Below are 17,632 nucleotides of genomic sequence, written 5' to 3' on the forward strand. Positions count from 1 at the left end.
GAGGATAGCGCCATAGTCCAGCCTCTTTACAGTTCACATGTCGGAAGTAGTAGCCTGACGCGTTTCTGAGCTTTCGCTCTCATCAGAGGCACGACAAGGTGTTTGTGCTACTTAAGACACGCCCCAGCAGTCGATTGGTTTACACCATCCAATTGGCTTCTCGAGTGCACGCACTGATTGCTGGGTCTTATAGTCCAATGTCTCAAGTACAGGTTCATGCACATAATTCAACTGTTGCATTTGAAGCCCTTCAATGGGCCTCGGACTATGTGCCATCCCTTGATCCCTCACACGCTGTTCCACCATGAGAGCTCGGCAGGATTCCGAGCCCTGTGGCCCCCTGTGTTCGCGGGTTAGTGCGGTCCTTCACGGCTGGGCTGCCGCGTGTAACATCTTGCTCCAAGTACCCACAGGTTAAGGTCGCACCCAGCAGCATGTGGCCAAAGGCATTTATTCGGGTAGAGGATAGCGCCATAGTCCAGCCTCTTTACAGTTCACATGTCGGAAGTAGTAGCCTGACGCGTTTCTGAGCTTTTGCTCTCATCAGAGGCACGACAAGGTGTTTGTGCTACTTAAGACACGCCCCAGCAGTCGATTGGTTTACACCATCCAATTGGCTTCTCGAGTGCACGCACTGATTGCTGGGTCTTATAGTCCAATGTCTCAAGTACAGGTTCATGCACATAATTCAACTGTTGCATTTGAAGCCCTTCAATGGGCCTCGGACTATGTGCCATCCCTTGATCCCTCACACGCTGTTCCACCATGAGAGCTCGGCAGGATTCCGAGCCCTGTGGCCCCCTGTGTTCGCGGGGTAGTGCGGTCCTTCACGGCTGGGCTGCCGCGTGTAACATCTTGCTCCAAGTACCCACAGGTTAAGGTCGCACCCAGCAGCATGTGGCCAAAGGCATTTATTCGGGTAGAGGATAGCGCCATAGTCCAGCCTCTTTACAGTTCACATGTCGGAAGTAGTAGCCTGACGCGTTTCTGAGCTTTCGCTCTCATCAGAGGCACGACAAGGTGTTTGTGCTACTTAAGACACGCCCCAGCAGTCGATTGGTTTACACCATCCAATTGGCTTCTCGAGTGCACGCACTGATTGCTGGTTCTTATAGTCCAATGTCTCAAGTACAGGTTCATGCACATAATTAAACTGTTGCATTTGAAGCCCTTCAATGGGCCTCGGACTATGTGCCATCCCTTGATCCCTCACACGCTGTTCCACCATGAGAGCTCGGCAGGATTCCGAGCCCTGTGGCCCCCTGTGTTCGCGGGTTAGTGCGGTCCTTCACGGCTGGGCTGCCGCGTGTAACATCTTGCTCCAAGTACCCACAGGTTAAGGTCGCACCCAGCAGCATGTGGCCAAAGGCATTTATTCGGGTAGAGGATAGCGCCATAGTCCAGCCTCTTTACAGTTCACATGTCGGAAGTAGTAGCCTGACGCGTTTCTGAGCTTTTGCTCTCATCAGAGGCACGACAAGGTGTTTGTGCTACTTAAGACACGCCCCAGCAGTCGATTGGTTTACACCATCCAATTGGCTTCTCGAGTGCACGCACTGATTGCTGGGTCTTATAGTCCAATGTCTCAAGTACAGGTTCATGCACATAATTCAACTGTTGCATTTGAAGCCCTTCAATGGGCCTCGGACTATGTGCCATCCCTTGATCCCTCACACGCTGTTCCACCATGAGAGCTCGGCAGGATTCCGAGCCCTGTGGCCCCCTGTGTTCGCGGGGTAGTGCGGTCCTTCACGGCTGGGCTGCCGCGTGTAACATCTTGCTCCAAGTACCCACAGGTTAAGGTCGCACCCAGCAGCATGTGGCCAAAGGCATTTATTCGGGTAGAGGATAGCGCCATAGTCCAGCCTCTTTACAGTTCACATGTCGGAAGTAGTAGCCTGACGCGTTTCTGAGCTTTCGCTCTCATCAGAGGCACGACAAGGTGTTTGTGCTACTTAAGACACGCCCCAGCAGTCGATTGGTTTACACCATCCAATTGGCTTCTCGAGTGCACGCACTGATTGCTGGTTCTTATAGTCCAATGTCTCAAGTACAGGTTCATGCACATAATTCAACTGTTGCATTTGAAGCCCTTCAATGGGCCTCGGACTATGTGCCATCCCTTGATCCCTCACACGCTGTTCCACCATGAGAGCTCGGCAGGATTCCGAGCCCTGTGGCCCCCTGTGTTCGCGGGGTAGTGCGGTCCTTCACGGCTGGGCTGCCGCGTGTAACATCTTGCTCCAAGTACCCACAGGTTAAGGTCGCACCCAGCAGCATGTGGCCAAAGGCATTTATTCGGGTAGAGGATAGCGCCATAGTCCAGCCTCTTTACAGTTCACATGTCGGAAGTAGTAGCCTGACGCGTTTCTGAGCTTTCCCTCTCATCAGAGGCACGACAAGGTGTTTGTGCTACTTAAGACACGCCCCAGCAGTCGGTTGGTTTACACCATCCAATTGGCTTCTCGAGTGCACGCACTGATTGCTGGGTCTTATAGTCCAATGTCTCAAGTACAGGTTCATGCACATAATTCAACTGTTGCATTTGAAGCCCTTCAATGGGCCTCGGACTATGTGCCATCCCTTGATCCCTCACACGCTGTTCCACCATGAGAGCTCGGCAGGATTCCGAGCCCTGTGGCCCCCTGTGTTCGCGGGGTAGTGCGGTCCTTCACGGCTGGGCTGCCGCGTGTAACATCTTGCTCCAAGTACCCACAGGTTAAGGTCGCACCAAGCAGCATGTGGCCAAAGGCATTTATTCGGGTAGAGGATAGCGCCATAGTCCAGCCTCTTTACAGTTCACATGTCGGAAGTAGTAGCCTGACGCGTTTCTGAGCTTTCGCTCTCATCAGAGGCACGACAAGGTGTTTGTGCTACTTAAGACACGCCCCAGCAGTCGATTGGTTTACACCATCCAATTGGCTTCTCGAGTGCACGCACTGATTGCTGGGTCTTATAGTCCAATGTCTCAAGTACAGGTTCATGCACATAATTCAACTGTTGCATTTGAAGCCCTTCAATGGGCCTCGGACTATGTGCCATCCCTTGATCCCTCACACGCTGTTCCACCATGAGAGCTCGGCAGGATTCCGAGCCCTGTGGCCCCCTGTGTTCGCGGGGTAGTGCGGTCCTTCACGGCTGGGCTGCCGCGTGTAACATCTTGCTCCAAGTACCCACAGGTTAAGGTCGCACCCAGCAGCATGTGGCCAAAGGCATTTATTCGGGTAGAGGATAGCGCCATAGTCCAGCCTCTTTACAGTTCACATGTCGGAAGTAGTAGCCTGACGCGTTTCTGAGCTTTCGCTCTCATCAGAGGCACGACAAGGTGTTTGTGCTACTTAAGACACGCCCCAGCAGTCGATTGGTTTACACCATCCAATTGGCTTCTCGAGTGCACTCACTGATTGCTGGGTCTTATAGTCCAATGTCTCAAGTACAGGTTCATGCACATAATTCAACTGTTGCATTTGAAGCCCTTCAATGGGCCTCGGACTATGTGCCATCCCTTGATCCCTCACACGCTGTTCCACCATGAGAGCTCGGCAGGATTCCGAGCCCTGTGGCCCCCTGTGTTCGCGGGGTAGTGCGGTCCTTCACGGCTGGGCTGCCGCGTGTAACATCTTGCTCCAAGTACCCACAGGTTAAGGTCGCACCCAGCAGCATGTGGCCAAAGGCATTTATTCGGGTAGAGGATAGCGCCATAGTCCAGCCTCTTTACAGTTCACATGTCGGAAGTAGTAGCCTGACGCGTTTCTGAGCTTTCGCTCTCATCAGAGGCACGACAAGGTGTTTGTGCTACTTAAGACACGCCCCAGCAGTCGATTGGTTTACACCATCCAATTGGCTTCTCGAGTGCAAGCACTGATTGCTGGGTCTTATAGTCCAATGTCTCAAGTACAGGTTCATGCACATAATTCAACTGTTGCATTTGAAGCCCTTCAATGGGCCTCGGACTATGTGCCATCCCTTGATCCCTCACACGCTGTTCCACCATGAGAGCTCGGCAGGATTCCGAGCCCTGTGGCCCCCTGTGTTCGCGGGGTAGTGCGGTCCTTCACGGCTGGGCTGCCGCGTGTAACATCTTGCTCCAAGTACCCACAGGTTAAGGTCGCACCCAGCAGCATGTGGCCAAAGGCATTTATTCGGGTAGAGGATAGCGCCATAGTCCAGCCTCTTTACAGTTCACATGTCGGAAGTAGTAGCCTGACGCGTTTCTGAGCTTTCGCTCTCATCAGAGGCACGACAAGGTGTTTGTGCTACTTAAGACACGCCCCAGCAGTCGATTGGTTTACACCATCCAATTGGCTTCTCGAGTGCACGCACTGATTGCTGTTATATTTGTTAAAATACTTATTATTAAAGCCCATTGAATTCCTTCCACCAAGAGGCACACAACCCTCCGAGGTAACTCTGGTGTCATTCAGATCCGCCACTTGGGCACGAGCATTCCTTGAAAATAAGGTTACCTTTCGGGAATTAAAATTTATCCTTACTCCATTCCAGGCTAACTTTCAGCACTATTAAACCATCCAACTATCCTGCTCAAAGCCGAATCCCCTGGAATTGGAGCCAAAACCAGGTCATACTCAATCTAAAAAAACGCCTTAGGAATAGCGAACACAATTCCTTTGAGTGCACACCTTAATACGGATAAAACCCAAGACTGGCTACTTGGTGTTAAAATCAACTTGTGTGAGTAAACAACGTCCACTCCTACTTCTCAACATCTATATTAACCCGAGTACGTGCACAAAAAAGGTCCATCTAACCCGTCTAATGAAAATTGTGTGTGATCTCGCTGCGGATCAACCGTACTCTGACTGTATTGTCATAGGGGACTTTAACACCAACCTTTTCCAGGGTAACACTGAAGATTTCGAAGGGCTTATTCCATTTGCACTCACTGAGGCACAGGCACAGTCCAAACCACCAAACCAAGCCTACTGCGGTCTGGGAGAACTTTGTGTGCTGCAACTTCACAGTGCCGGATTTCTGGTAATGAACGGTAGATCCACGAACGACACTCCACCAAAATGGTCCTGGACAAACGGCCGCAAACAATCCTATCTAGACTACACCATCTGCAATTCGGCCCTGCTTAAACACCTGGGTAAGTTCAGTATTCACCCCCGAACTGAAAGCGACCATCGTCCCCAGTCTGTAATCCTTAATGTAAAGCCAGAGTTTCACAAACCTGCCTCAACAACATGCACATGAATATACTGTAAAAATTTGATGCGCCTAAGATGGAGTGAAGATATAAGCCTTTATGTCATGAAGGCAAGTCTGGCTCTTATATCAGACGGCACTGACCCGGCGCTCTCTCCAGTTGCTGTTTTGTCGACGCTCTGCTTACAATTGATAACCCTCTTCCCAACTAAACAGTATTCCCACAAGGATTCTTCTAGTCGCCAGTTCTCAACTTCAAGTGAAACGAGGGCGCTGAAGAAATCTAGAAACAACGCCCTGCGGTCTCTTACGAAATTCCCAGGAAACAACGAGCTCCTGAACGCATATAAAACTGCTCAAAAATTATTCAGGCAGGCCATACAAAAAGATAAACAGTCCCACCAAAGTCCATTCTGGTGCAAACTAATTTGGGAGAGCAAAAACCGCAACGCAAGAAAATTCTGGGCTTTAATTAACCGTCATAACTCCAGCCAATTCAGCTCTGGGTCAGCTAACATCAAGAAGCCAGCTGGTCCACCTTTCTGACAGACCACTTTAGCTCCCCAGAGGGAATAGTACCTACGGAAACATGCGTCTCCTACTTGACGGAACCAAGCCCGAGCAAGAATTGGAGTAGGCCAACTGGTTGTTCAGACCCTTGTACTGCTGATCTGCCGACCACTCAAGAAATGGTCACTAAAATACTGTCAAAAGCAAGATCGGACGGAGCCCTGGGACCAAATGGCCTACCGCAGAACTTATTCAAATCAAACATAGCACTTTGGTCGAGTCATCTAACTAACCTTTTCAACTTTGCCCTAAGAACTTCAATCATACCGGACTCTTGGCCGGACGCAATAATCCACCCAATCTATAAACAGGCTCCCATACATCACCAAGCAACTATAGATTAATTGCTCTCTTAGATATCGAGATCGAGATTAGAGATCGAGGCTAAGCACTACGCAGGCATTCTCTTGAACGAGCTGAGAGCATGGGCGGATCAGAACAATCTGATTCCAATGAATCAAACTGGCTTCACTGCCAAATCTGGGACCCTGACTAATCTATTGACATTTTCCATAATTGTTGACAAAGTTTGTTCTACATCCAGGGCTGTTTTTTGTTGTTTTTTTTATTGATTTTAAAGCTGTCTTCGACCGGGTTCCCAGGGCAGTCCTATGGGAAAAGTTAAAGAAATGGGGGATTCCAGTAAAACTTCTGGAGGCAATTATTCAGTTACACTCAGGCACATGGGTTCAAGTGAAGTTGGGGTCCGGCACACATCTCTCTCGGAAAATCATGACAACCAGAGGTGTCAAACAGGGATGTGTGCTGGCCCCACTTCTTTTTAATTTGTTCATAGCAGACTTGCCGGCAGCTCTAGAAAAAACCAACAGTCACCAACCTAAGATTGGAGGCGCGCCTGTAAGAAACCTTCTCTACGCTGATGACTTAGATCTTTTTAGTCTTACACGTGTAGGATTGCAAAGGCTCCTGGACAAACTACACATCTACACCGCGGCGAATCAGTTAGCGGTAAACCTAAAAAAAACCAAGTGGTTACCTTTGGAAGAAAACGCAACGTCGGGGTGGATGGTTCTATAACAACACGAGCCTTGCAATAGGGAGCACATACAAATACTTAGGGGCCAATTTTGACTCTAGGGGCAACTTTGTTAAACAGCGTAATGAGATATCAGCCAAAGCTGTGACCCTGCAGGTGACCCTCTCCAAGCTCTCAAAAAATTTGTCTGGCCCAAGTTTATCACCTTTACTAGAAGTTATGAGAGCAAAAATCAGTCCGACCCTGTCATATGGCATTGAGATTTTCAGGGGTAATCTAAACACCAGTCTAAATCTACACGTGACCAAAATTTATAAAAAAGTCCTTCATTTGCCCAAAAATGCTTCTGCTGCCCAGATCAGACTAGAACTGGGCTTATTAAATTATGAAGTCTCTAACATTGGCATGTATCTAAACTTTTGCCACAAACTTAGACAAGCAGACATAGGCTCACTAGAGTCACTAGTTTGGTTAGATATCACCGAGAAAAATCCAGGGGGCTCGTATGCTCGCCTTATTAAGGATTCCATCCGAGAAATGTCTGCGGGCGACCTATGGGCTCTCAATCCCAGTACGACAGCTTTCAAAACCAGTATTAAGAAATGTGTCAGAAGGAGCTCCCTAATCACGGATAAAGCCCAGTTTGCCAAACGCAGACACGCATGGGCAATTATGAATTCCTACGGGCGGCTATCTCCTGCCACCTACCTGTCCTGCACCTACTCCCTGTACCTAAAACTTAGCTTTATGGCTATCAGACTGGGTGACTGGCAATTCCTAAAAGATTTGCCCTGCTGGCGTCGCACGTCAGAAGTTTTATGGTGCAGAGGGTGCGGCAAGACGGCTGAAACCCTGGAGCACGTGGTCTGTCTTTGCCCTGCCCTCATGTCACAGCGCAGACGCAAATTGAAAACGGAGTGGAACAGGTTGGGTATCCGGACCTGCAGACAGGCAATCATTGCAGCCCTAAGCCCCGAAAACACAGCTTTAAATATAGGCCTTACAACCTATATCTGCTCTGCATACCGCAACTTTAGGCATGCTTCTCCCTTGTTAGCAATAGTTTAAATTAAATTGCACTCTACTTCTAAGCTGCTAAAATTGCTTTCTTTTTCTTTGACTGCACTTTATCATAACCTGCTGCTATTGAACTGTCGCTGCTTTTTTTATCTGATCTCACTTTTATCAAAACCTGGAGTTATTCGCTGAATATTAGACTGTTTTTATAAGCCCAATATTGTTAATTGATAGTACCACAAATATCTTACGTTTTAAACCCCTGTTTAATGTTATGCTGATTTTGTTTTTTTATTCACTTATATGTAATAAGATGCCGCTTAACGCAATTTGGAAAGATTTGCATTTAATGATTGTTGTTCAATTGATTTTTCTTTTTCCCGTCTTTATAATGTGCACTGTTGTTGGTGCTCTCTTTAAGGATATTATTTTATATCTAAATAAAGATTATTATTATAGGTATATTAAATCTCATTTATTTTTTAAGTAAATGTTATTATTGAATATAATAAACATTTTTTGTATACATTTATTAAAATAGATATTTTGTGCACCTATATTTTTTACAACAATATTTTTTTAGATATTTTATAACTCAATATATGTGTATGGGGATATTTTTGGGTCGATATTCTATCAGTGAACCAAATTTATGTGTGTGTACTACTTCCCCGATTTAAAAAATACTTTTGTGAATTAGGCATTCCATGTTAATGACGCTTCGTCATAGAATTCTTCTTTTTAAAGCAGGCACAGCCGTTCTTTTGTTGATTTTGAAGCCACTTTACTGTTGTTTTTGATGGCTCTAGGGTCACAGCTCACATTAGATACAATAAATGCGAAATCAGCTTGATCCTTTTTTGACTATGTTCAAGCAAAGTTTGTTCATAGGTGTTCTGCCCCTTTTTTTAAGACTTGCAGAAAAAGTCCAGTTGAAAAAGTGTTTGCCTTGGAATACATCAGTAAAATAAATAGATGAATTAGAGTGTGTCTTCCTGTTGTTTGCCATGAACAGTGTAAACCTGATTGAATGGAGATTGCATGTTTTCCAGTTTTCCATGCTACCAGTGCTTCAATGTTGAGAGTCCTCATGAGGGCTATGTTATGTTATGTTCAAATATTTCTAAAGTGCTGGATTACCCTAGGGTGCCTTGGCGCTAGCTGTGATACTGGAGAAGAGACGTGCAAGAAGATCTACGGGTTTAGCAGGTGCTACATAGCCAGGTTTTCAGGAGCTTCCTGCAGGAAGTAAGATTGGGTGCACTCTGTGTGGGGTGGGAGGGTGTTACAGATAGTTGCTGTTCCCATATAGAAGCTTTTGCCTCCAGATGGGGAGCGTTTGAATTTGGGAGTGACAACATGCTTTGCCGTAGTGGAACGTAAGGTACGATTTGGGGCATACCATTTGAAGCATTGCACAGTGCCTTGAAAGTGATGCGCTGTCTGATAGGGAGCCAATGAAGGTTCCTACTTCCAAGGGCTACAGAGTGATGTCTTGGAATTTTAGAAGAAGTCTTGCCACAGTGTTTTTGTAAAATGTTCAGTCTTTTGAGGATGTATTGATGTGTGGTAAGTAGTTGACCGTCACAATAGTCCAATTTAGATATTATGAGAGTAGCAATAACAGTTTTTTGAAGTTGGACAGGAATGAACTGAAGATTTATTTTTGCATTTTCAATGTAACAAATGTGGAAGAAGATAGGGCACTGACGTGATTGGAATAGCATAGTTTGTTGCCAATCAAGATTCCCAAGTTCCGAGTCTTGGGACAGGAGTTGAGAGAGGGCCCATCTCTGCTGGTCAACATGATGGAGACCAGAAGAAAGTTTGTTCTCCGAATACCCTCACTCCCAATTGTTTTGCATTTAATTTGAGGCAATGTCCACTCAACCTTTTATTGACTGCCAGCATGTAGTCACAGATTCAGGGGGATATTCCTGTGTCGTCCTTGCTCAGTGAGATGATGAGCTGGGGGTCATCTGCATAGGAGGTTAACCCCTTCGATGCTTTCGACAAGGTCAACTTGTCTTGGGTGTTACCTGCGCTGTGCTTATGACGAGTTGACCTTGTCACATAACAAGGGATTTTTAAAATTGCAGCACAGCACGGGAATGTACGGTAGCAATGATGAGGTTAAAGAGAAGCTAAAACTTTTGATTACCTTGTCTATGGATTAATATGTATATTTAAATAAGGTTGAGCTGAGTGAAGACCCGTGAGGGGCCCACATAGAAAAGAGAAAGGATGAGGGGGGCGGAGCTTGCTGGCGTCCATGAAAGACGTGTGAGAGCTGAGCTCCTCGCCTGAGCCCCTTTAATATTTGTCAAAGAAATCCTTTTTGGCCCCTCACTGACCCTAGCGGGGGCAGATTTTGCTTCTACGATCCCTGGAGCTGCTGGGGGCACCTTTCCGGATCGAAATCGGTGGTGGCATCGATCAACAGGCCGGCGGAGTTTGGCGTGGCGGACCAGGCCGCAATCCGCGGACTATCCTTGGAAGCTGCCCGCCCTACGTAACGCTACGTGCGGCGTGAGGTCACTGTGCGGTCCCGGTCTGCCGGACTGCTTTCTATCCTGTGCTGCTTCTGGACTGGTTCGCACCAGTGCTTTCACCATTGCTCACTGTCGCACTGCTACTTCGTGTGTGTCTGCTGCGACTCATCGGCGGAGGCCTGGGGCGCTCCGGAGTGGCCTGAGAACCAGACGGCGGGAAACTGCACCCTACGACTGCCGGTTGGCGGGCGCCACCGCTACTCTGGTCTGCTTGGGGACTGGAAGGACACTGGTACCGGGACGTGTGCTTTGGAGTGTACTGGCGCTTCTCGACACCCAGCGGTGTGACCTGCAACGTGGCGTGAGTCTGGAGGTTGGGATTGTCCCCCTGGACTAGTCTGTACCACGCGGCCCGCGGCCGCCATTTTTGACCTCCATTCTTTGCTACGCACCGGACTGCTTCACGGAGTTCGCTTCCCCGGCGCCCCCCCTACATTGGGCCGCCTCTTGCTCTCTGCTTAATCAACATACTGTGAGCTCTGCCATGGGTAAGGGCGACAGAAATCAGCCGAAGATCACGTTCGAACAACGGAGGCCAAGGGGCGCGGAGGGGGCTCCTCCGGAAACCTCGTCGCAGGCAGCTGATAGCTCGCTCTGTGCGGACATTCGCGAAATGCTCTGTACCATGGAGAAAGGTCTGCAGAAGAGTATGTCAGCGATTGGCTCGAAAATTGACGCCTTATCATTCCGAATGGACCGGATGTCCGAGAGGGTGGACAAACATGCGGAAAGGTTGGACATGGCGGAGCGTAGGCTGACGGAGGCGGAGGAGGCCCAAACGGAGTGGGATAAGGACCGTAAGCAATTCGGCCGACTCCTCCTGCTTGAAACACAGCTCACTGACCTGGATCGTCAGGCGGTGGACTCGGGGGATGCCGCTGACGCAGTCACGCTTAAGTCCTTGCTGGATGAATTGCAGGAGGAGGCGGATAGGGAAATTAAACATATGGGCAAATATGCGACAGCACGTGTGTATGGGGAACGGGAGCGGCCTGGTGCACTCCTGGCTAAACTTATGCGCAACAGCAGGCCCCCATTGGTTATCGAGGAGTTAGTGACAGCTGCTGGGGAAGTGGTGACGGAGGAGCATGATATCCTGGTGGTATTTCACTCCTACTACACGGCACTCTACTCCTCGAGGGATGCACACCTCGAGGAGGAAATTGACGACTATTTAAGCTACATCCAAATGCCCTTCTTGGCCGACTGGCAGAGGGAGTTTCTTATGGCCCCAATCCAGAAGGAGGAGATAACGGAAGCGCTGGAGGGCATGAAATCTGGTAGCGCTCCTGGAGCGGATGGTCTCACGGTGGCTTTCTACAAGGCCTTTCAGGACAAACTTGTCCCGTACTTGATGCTCTTGTTTGATGACGTTTGCCAGCAGGGCAGCATGTCGAAATCCATGAGAGAGGCGCTGCTTATTACCATCCCGAAGCCTGGTAAACCCCTTAATCAATGTGGCTCCTACCGACCGCTGTCGCTGATTAATGTGGACGCGAAACTGTATGCCAAGGTGCTTGCGACTCGTTTGGCGTTGCTGGTCCCGGACCTTGTTGCCCCGGAGCAGGCTGGGTTTGTTCCCTCGCGCAATCTCACTTATAACATCCGCACGGTACTGGGCACGATCCAGCATGTCAAGCACGAAAACAAAGCTGTGGCCATCTTCTTAGACATGGAGAAGGCCTTTGATTCTGTTGAGTGGTCGTTCATGCTGAGGGTCCTTCGTAAGTTTGGACTCGGTGAGCCGTTTCTACAAATGTTGGGAGCCCTATATTACAAGCCTACAGTGAGGCTAAAGATAGGGAACCTAGTCACTGCTCCTATCGAGATTGGGAGGGGCACGCGTCAGGGTTGCCCCCTCTCTCCATTGCTGTACGCCATGGTGGCGGAACCCCTCGCCTGCGCTATACGAGAGTATCATCGGTTCAAAGGGATAAACTTTCCGACGTACCAGATCGGTATCTCAACATACGCGGATGATACTCTGCTATATGTCCGGGACCCGGAGACTAACCTCTCTGCCGTGCTGCGGGAAGTGGTGAGGTTCGGGGCTCTCTCGGGCCTTCGCGTCAACTGGAACAAGTCGGTGGCGTTGCTCCTGACGCCGGTGACACTCCCTTTCGACTCGGAGTACCCGTTACAATGGACCACGGACTCTATCCGCTACTTGGGGATACGCATTCATACTGACCCGGAGGTCCTGATTCGCGAGAATTATGGGGTCGCCTACTCCAAACTGGTGGATGATGTCGAAGTGTGGTCCAGGCTCCCGCTTTCTCTCATGGGCAGGATAGCACTCATGAAGATGGTAGTGCTCCCCAGGTTTCTTTTTCTATTTGTGAATATACCGGTGGTCCTTTCCAAAGCCTTTTTCCGGCAACTTACCCAGACGCTCATCCGCCTGGCGTGGGGGGGGGAGCAGCCGCGGGTGCAGTGGCAAACGCTCACCCTTCCGTATGAACAGGGAGGCCTTGGGGCTCCTGACCTGGAGCGGTACTATAGGATCGCTCAGGGGGCACATCTTCATACATGGATTCATGGGGATCCGGGTATCCCTCATGTGAAACTGGAACGGCTCTTTGAAGACCCCATCCCGCTTCCGGCAACAGTATGCTATCCGCCTGATCGGAGGGTCGGCAATCTGGACTCTATAGCTGCCACGAATCATGCTTGGCATGCACTGGTTGGCTCCCGAGAGTGCATGCTGCTGTATTCACCTTTGCTCCGTGTGGAATGGGCAGCCTGGTTGGCTCCACTGACGGAGAAGGGCGTCCTGAAGGCGCTACGTGACTTGGGTATCGTTACCATGGGAGATCTCTTCTCAAATGGCACCCTGAAGACATTGCAGCAGGTCCTTCAATCCTGTCCCGGGGCAACGCTGCTCCATAGCTTTCAATATCACAGGGTTCGTAGAGCGGCCCTCGCCATGTTGGGCCCGGAACTGGCTGAACCGCCGGAAGTGCCGGAGCTCACATATGTAATCAAGACCCCCTCTTCTCGCAAACTGGTCACAGCTCTCAGGACACTGGGTGATAGACAACGGCAATATCCCCCCCTCCAGGGCCCGGTTGGCCTGGCAAGCTGACCTCCAATCTCCTATCTCGGACGACATGTGGCGTTATTGCGCTACCAATACTAGGAAAATCTCGCTCAACGGTCGGCACCGTCTGGTGCATTTTAAATTCCTACAGCGTGTCTACTACACGCCCGAGAGGCTGCATAGGTATGGGCTGAGGGACTCGGCGGAATGTGAGCGCTGCCACTTTCACACGGCAGATTTTCTCCACATGGCCTGGACTTGTCCTGCCATTCATAAGTACTGGGTGGAGGTCTTTGCGGACCTCAGCGCTATTCTTGGTGAGGTGATTTTGCCCAGTCCGGCGCTCGCCTTGCTCGGTTTTTCAAAACCGCTTCCTGTGGCAGTGAGGCGGCTTGCGGACATGGCATTATTGACAGCAAAGCGTCTGATAGCGCTGTGTTGGATGCGGGGGCCAGTTCCCACTAAGAAGTGATGGGAGGCAGACTTGCTTTACTGTTGCACGCAATCGGAGGTGTATAGTGAACTCCTGCCTCCGAAGAGTCGGCCCAAAAACTTCTGGGGGTTGTTTAGGGCATTTCAGAGTGCGAAAGAGGATGGTGAGTCGGATCCAGAGGGAGAGGAGCTGGATGTGCTGCAGGAGGAAGGGGCTGCGTCAGCTGTGGATGAGGAGTGTGGCAGTTGAGGGCCTCAGCGTTGTGAATGAGTGGTGAATCGTGCCTGGTTTTCAAGGTGTGTTGTGTTGGAGGGTTGCTTGGGACGGCTGTCCTAGTTGTCGATAGCCGCTATCCCCCCCCTGAGCTTTATCTCGCCCTAGTGGTCATGTGATTGACACCCATGGCCCTATTGAGGGGTTTGTGGTAGTGGTACAGGGTGGGAGCGGGAGTGTGGACACAGGTTTAGGTAGTCTGGCTAGTTTTTTTTCGGGGTGGGTGGGCTTGTGTTTGTCTGGGGGTTTTTGATTCCCTTTATACACCTTTTCTTGGTTCCCCGATGGAGAAAACTCCGACTCTGGGTTAATCCGCAGTTCTTACCGGGTGTCTACACCGATCCTGCCAGCCTGGCACGCCACACTGCGCCTGGGACTGATATTGATGGCGATGCTGGGGGTGCTTTCTTTCTATATGTTGCGATCACTCATCGGCTGCTCCCATGGACTGAAGCCACTGCACACTTCTTCTACACCTGCAGTTACGCCGCCAGGCCCCCGGGCTGTTGGTCTTTACGGCTGTGTATTTCACCTTTACCCAGGGACTGGAGAGTGACCCTTTGATGCCGCCGGCCTCCGGGTTGTAGGCGATGTCGGCTGTGTACGTAAATTGAAGGTGTAATAAAGTATAAATTTAATAATAAAAAGAAAAGAGAAAGGATGAGAAGTGAAATCATCCAGCCAGGCCAACTGTTCTCTGTTTGACAACAATGATTTCAATGGATCCCAGGTGCGACCGGTGACATTGATTTCATGCAGGTGTTTTAGAGGCAGACCGTGGTCTACTGTGTTGAAAGCAGAGAGATCAAGCAAGATGGAGGGTTGCACCTCTGCCTTGGTCCTTAGCCTGCCTGATCTCCCCTGTGGCCTTGATCAGAGCTGTTTCCATGCGGTGTCCACTGCGGAAGCCGAACTGGGTGTTATCGAGGTGATTATTAAGTTGTATGTAGTCCATTAATTGGTGAATCATGATTTGTTCCATGATTTTTTTTTCACAACCGGTTTTATTGATTGATTAGGCAGAGCATAAATACAGTTCTCCACAATCAGGAGAGCACTGTCAAATGGCATACATATGTCAAGGTGCATACAAACCTAATCACTCAAAAAGCCCCCCGCCCGCCCCCCTTCACCACCCCAACCACCCTAGGCCCCAACTACCCACCCCTTATCCCACCCTAACCCAATGCACGTGATCACAATCAACCTCAGTATATGAATAGAGTACAGCAATCGTCGAGTGCCCCCCTAGGCCTGGAAGTCCCCATCTGCAGGCAGTCCATCGTCCGAGTCTGTTGGGGGGCTCCAAAGTTAACCCCCTGTAATCCGCCCACCGTTTCCAGATCTTGAAATGTTTCCGGGGGCATCCCCTGGCTTCAAACAGAGGTAGCTCTAACCCCATGAAATAATCCAGGCCCGCTTTCCAGGCACCCAGTGGAGGATCACGATCACCCTTCCATGCCCTCGCCAGGTCTCGCTTGGCAACTACCAGGCCCAACAACAAAAAGTGACGTTTGTAGATGTTCCCACCCACATTCTCCAAGATATGCAGAAGACCCAGCCTGAGCGTTCGGGGAAGGTCCCACCCCAGCACCTCTGACAAACAACTCCACACACCGTTCCAGAACTGGGTCAGACCCACACAGGACCACACCGTATGCAATAGCGTACCTCTCTCAGTCCCATAGCGCAGGCACTCCGGAGTCGCAATGAGGCCAGCCTTCCATAGTCTCTACCTGGTGTAAATAGCCCTATGCAGATATTTAAATTGTATTAGGCGGAGTCGCACGGCAATGGCAGCCCCACGGGGGGATTCCAGGGCCTCCCTCCAGTCATCCTCGTCCAATGGACCAATGTCTGTTTCCCAGGATTCTTTTAGCGGTAGTAGGGAAGAGGAGCAATGGGTGACCAGTGTTTGGTAGATTCGGGATACTTTTTTATCCCCAAGGTCTCCCATGAAGACCTTGGCTTCCACTGGACTAAATTCGGGGAGCTGATCCAAGCCAACCAAACTAGGTGCAAGCGCATGACGGAATTGTAGGTATTTAAAGAATTGGGTCTTGGGCATATGGAATTCAATGCTAAGGTCTTGGAAGGACTTGAGCGTAACCCCGGTAAGGACATGTCCAAGCAAGGAAATTCCGATAGAGTCCCAGCCACCAAACCCCGTCAGCGAGGCCAGTGCGGGGAGCTGTCCATTTTTCCACAGTGGGGTTTCTGCCGTCAGCCTACCCCACCAGCCCATACGGCGCAGTACTTGTCTCCAAATCATGAAGACCACCTGTGTGACTCGTGGCAGCTTCCTCCGTTGCCCAGCCGAGTACAATAGCATATGCAATGTGGTATCTCGAGCGTTCGAGGGCGTATGCAGGGTCTCTTCTATCGCCGTACCACCATTCATTGAGAACCAAAAGGTGGGAGGCCTGGTAGTAGGACAGGAGGTCCGATGTGGCCAGACCCCCACAGTATGTGGATATGAAGCATGTCCGCAGCACCACCCTGACAGCACCCCCCGCCCACAGGAAGCGGCCCAGCACCGAATTGACCCGACGATGCACACCCAAGAGGCCAAAGGTTCCATGGCCAGCGCAAAGAGGTATGGGGACAGTGGGCACCCCCGTCGGGTTCCCCTGGCAATCGAGAATTTCTCTGAGATTGCCCCAGACACACGTACAAATGCAGTGATGTCCGTATATAGCAGCTTGACATATGAAATAAACACCGGACCTAGGTTGAGGCGTGGCAAGAAAGCAAACAGGTACGTCCAGCTGACCGAATCGAACGCCCTGTCAATGTCTGCCAGTAATAAGGCCGCCCGCTCCCCGGTGGCCCCCATGGCATCTACAGCCGCCTGCGCTTATCTGATGTTGTGTCGTGTCGCCCTATGCGGCATGAAGCCCGCCTGATCCGGATGGACCAAGTCAGCCACATATGGGAGAAGGCGGTTTGCCAATGCTTTAGCCAGTAGCTTGGCTTCGATGTTGAGCAGGGATATGGGGTGATAAGATTTATGCCGGTCAGGTGGCCTACCCGGCTTCTGAAAAACTACAATTTCGGCATGGTGCCAGTACACCGACAAGCTACCCCGTTCTCGCGCTGTCTCCAGTGCCCTCCTATAGTGTGGTCCTAATTGAAGATGGAACTTCTTATAAAATTCGCAGGGGAACCCGCTCGGTCCGTGTGCCTTACCCGTGTTGAGTTGCCCTAGCGCATCTCCTAGCTCCTCAGCCCATAAGGGGGAGGTCCAGGGATTTCCTCGCTTCATCTGAGACTGCACGGGGGGGCAGGTCAGCAATAAACTTGTCTATCGCATCCGGTGGGAGACTGTCCCGATGAGCATATTGCTCCGCGTAGTAGTGGGCGAAGCTCGTCGCCAGGGTCGCTGGGTCTGTTATGGCAATTCCCTTACCGTCGGTGAGGACCGGCAGTGTGACCGGCTGTAGGGTGTGCTGACATAGCCTATGCAGCATGGTGCAGGACTTATCGCCCCACTGATATATCCTGCTCCGCGTGGCTAGTCACGCTTGTCGAGCCTCGTCAATTAAGACAGACGCGTAGGATTGCTGAGCTTGCAGGAGCAG

Source organism: Lissotriton vulgaris, chromosome 2_1, assembly GCF_964263255.1.
Source record: "Lissotriton vulgaris chromosome 2_1, aLisVul1.2, whole genome shotgun sequence".
NCBI classification, from domain to species: Eukaryota; Metazoa; Chordata; class Amphibia; order Caudata; family Salamandridae; genus Lissotriton; species Lissotriton vulgaris.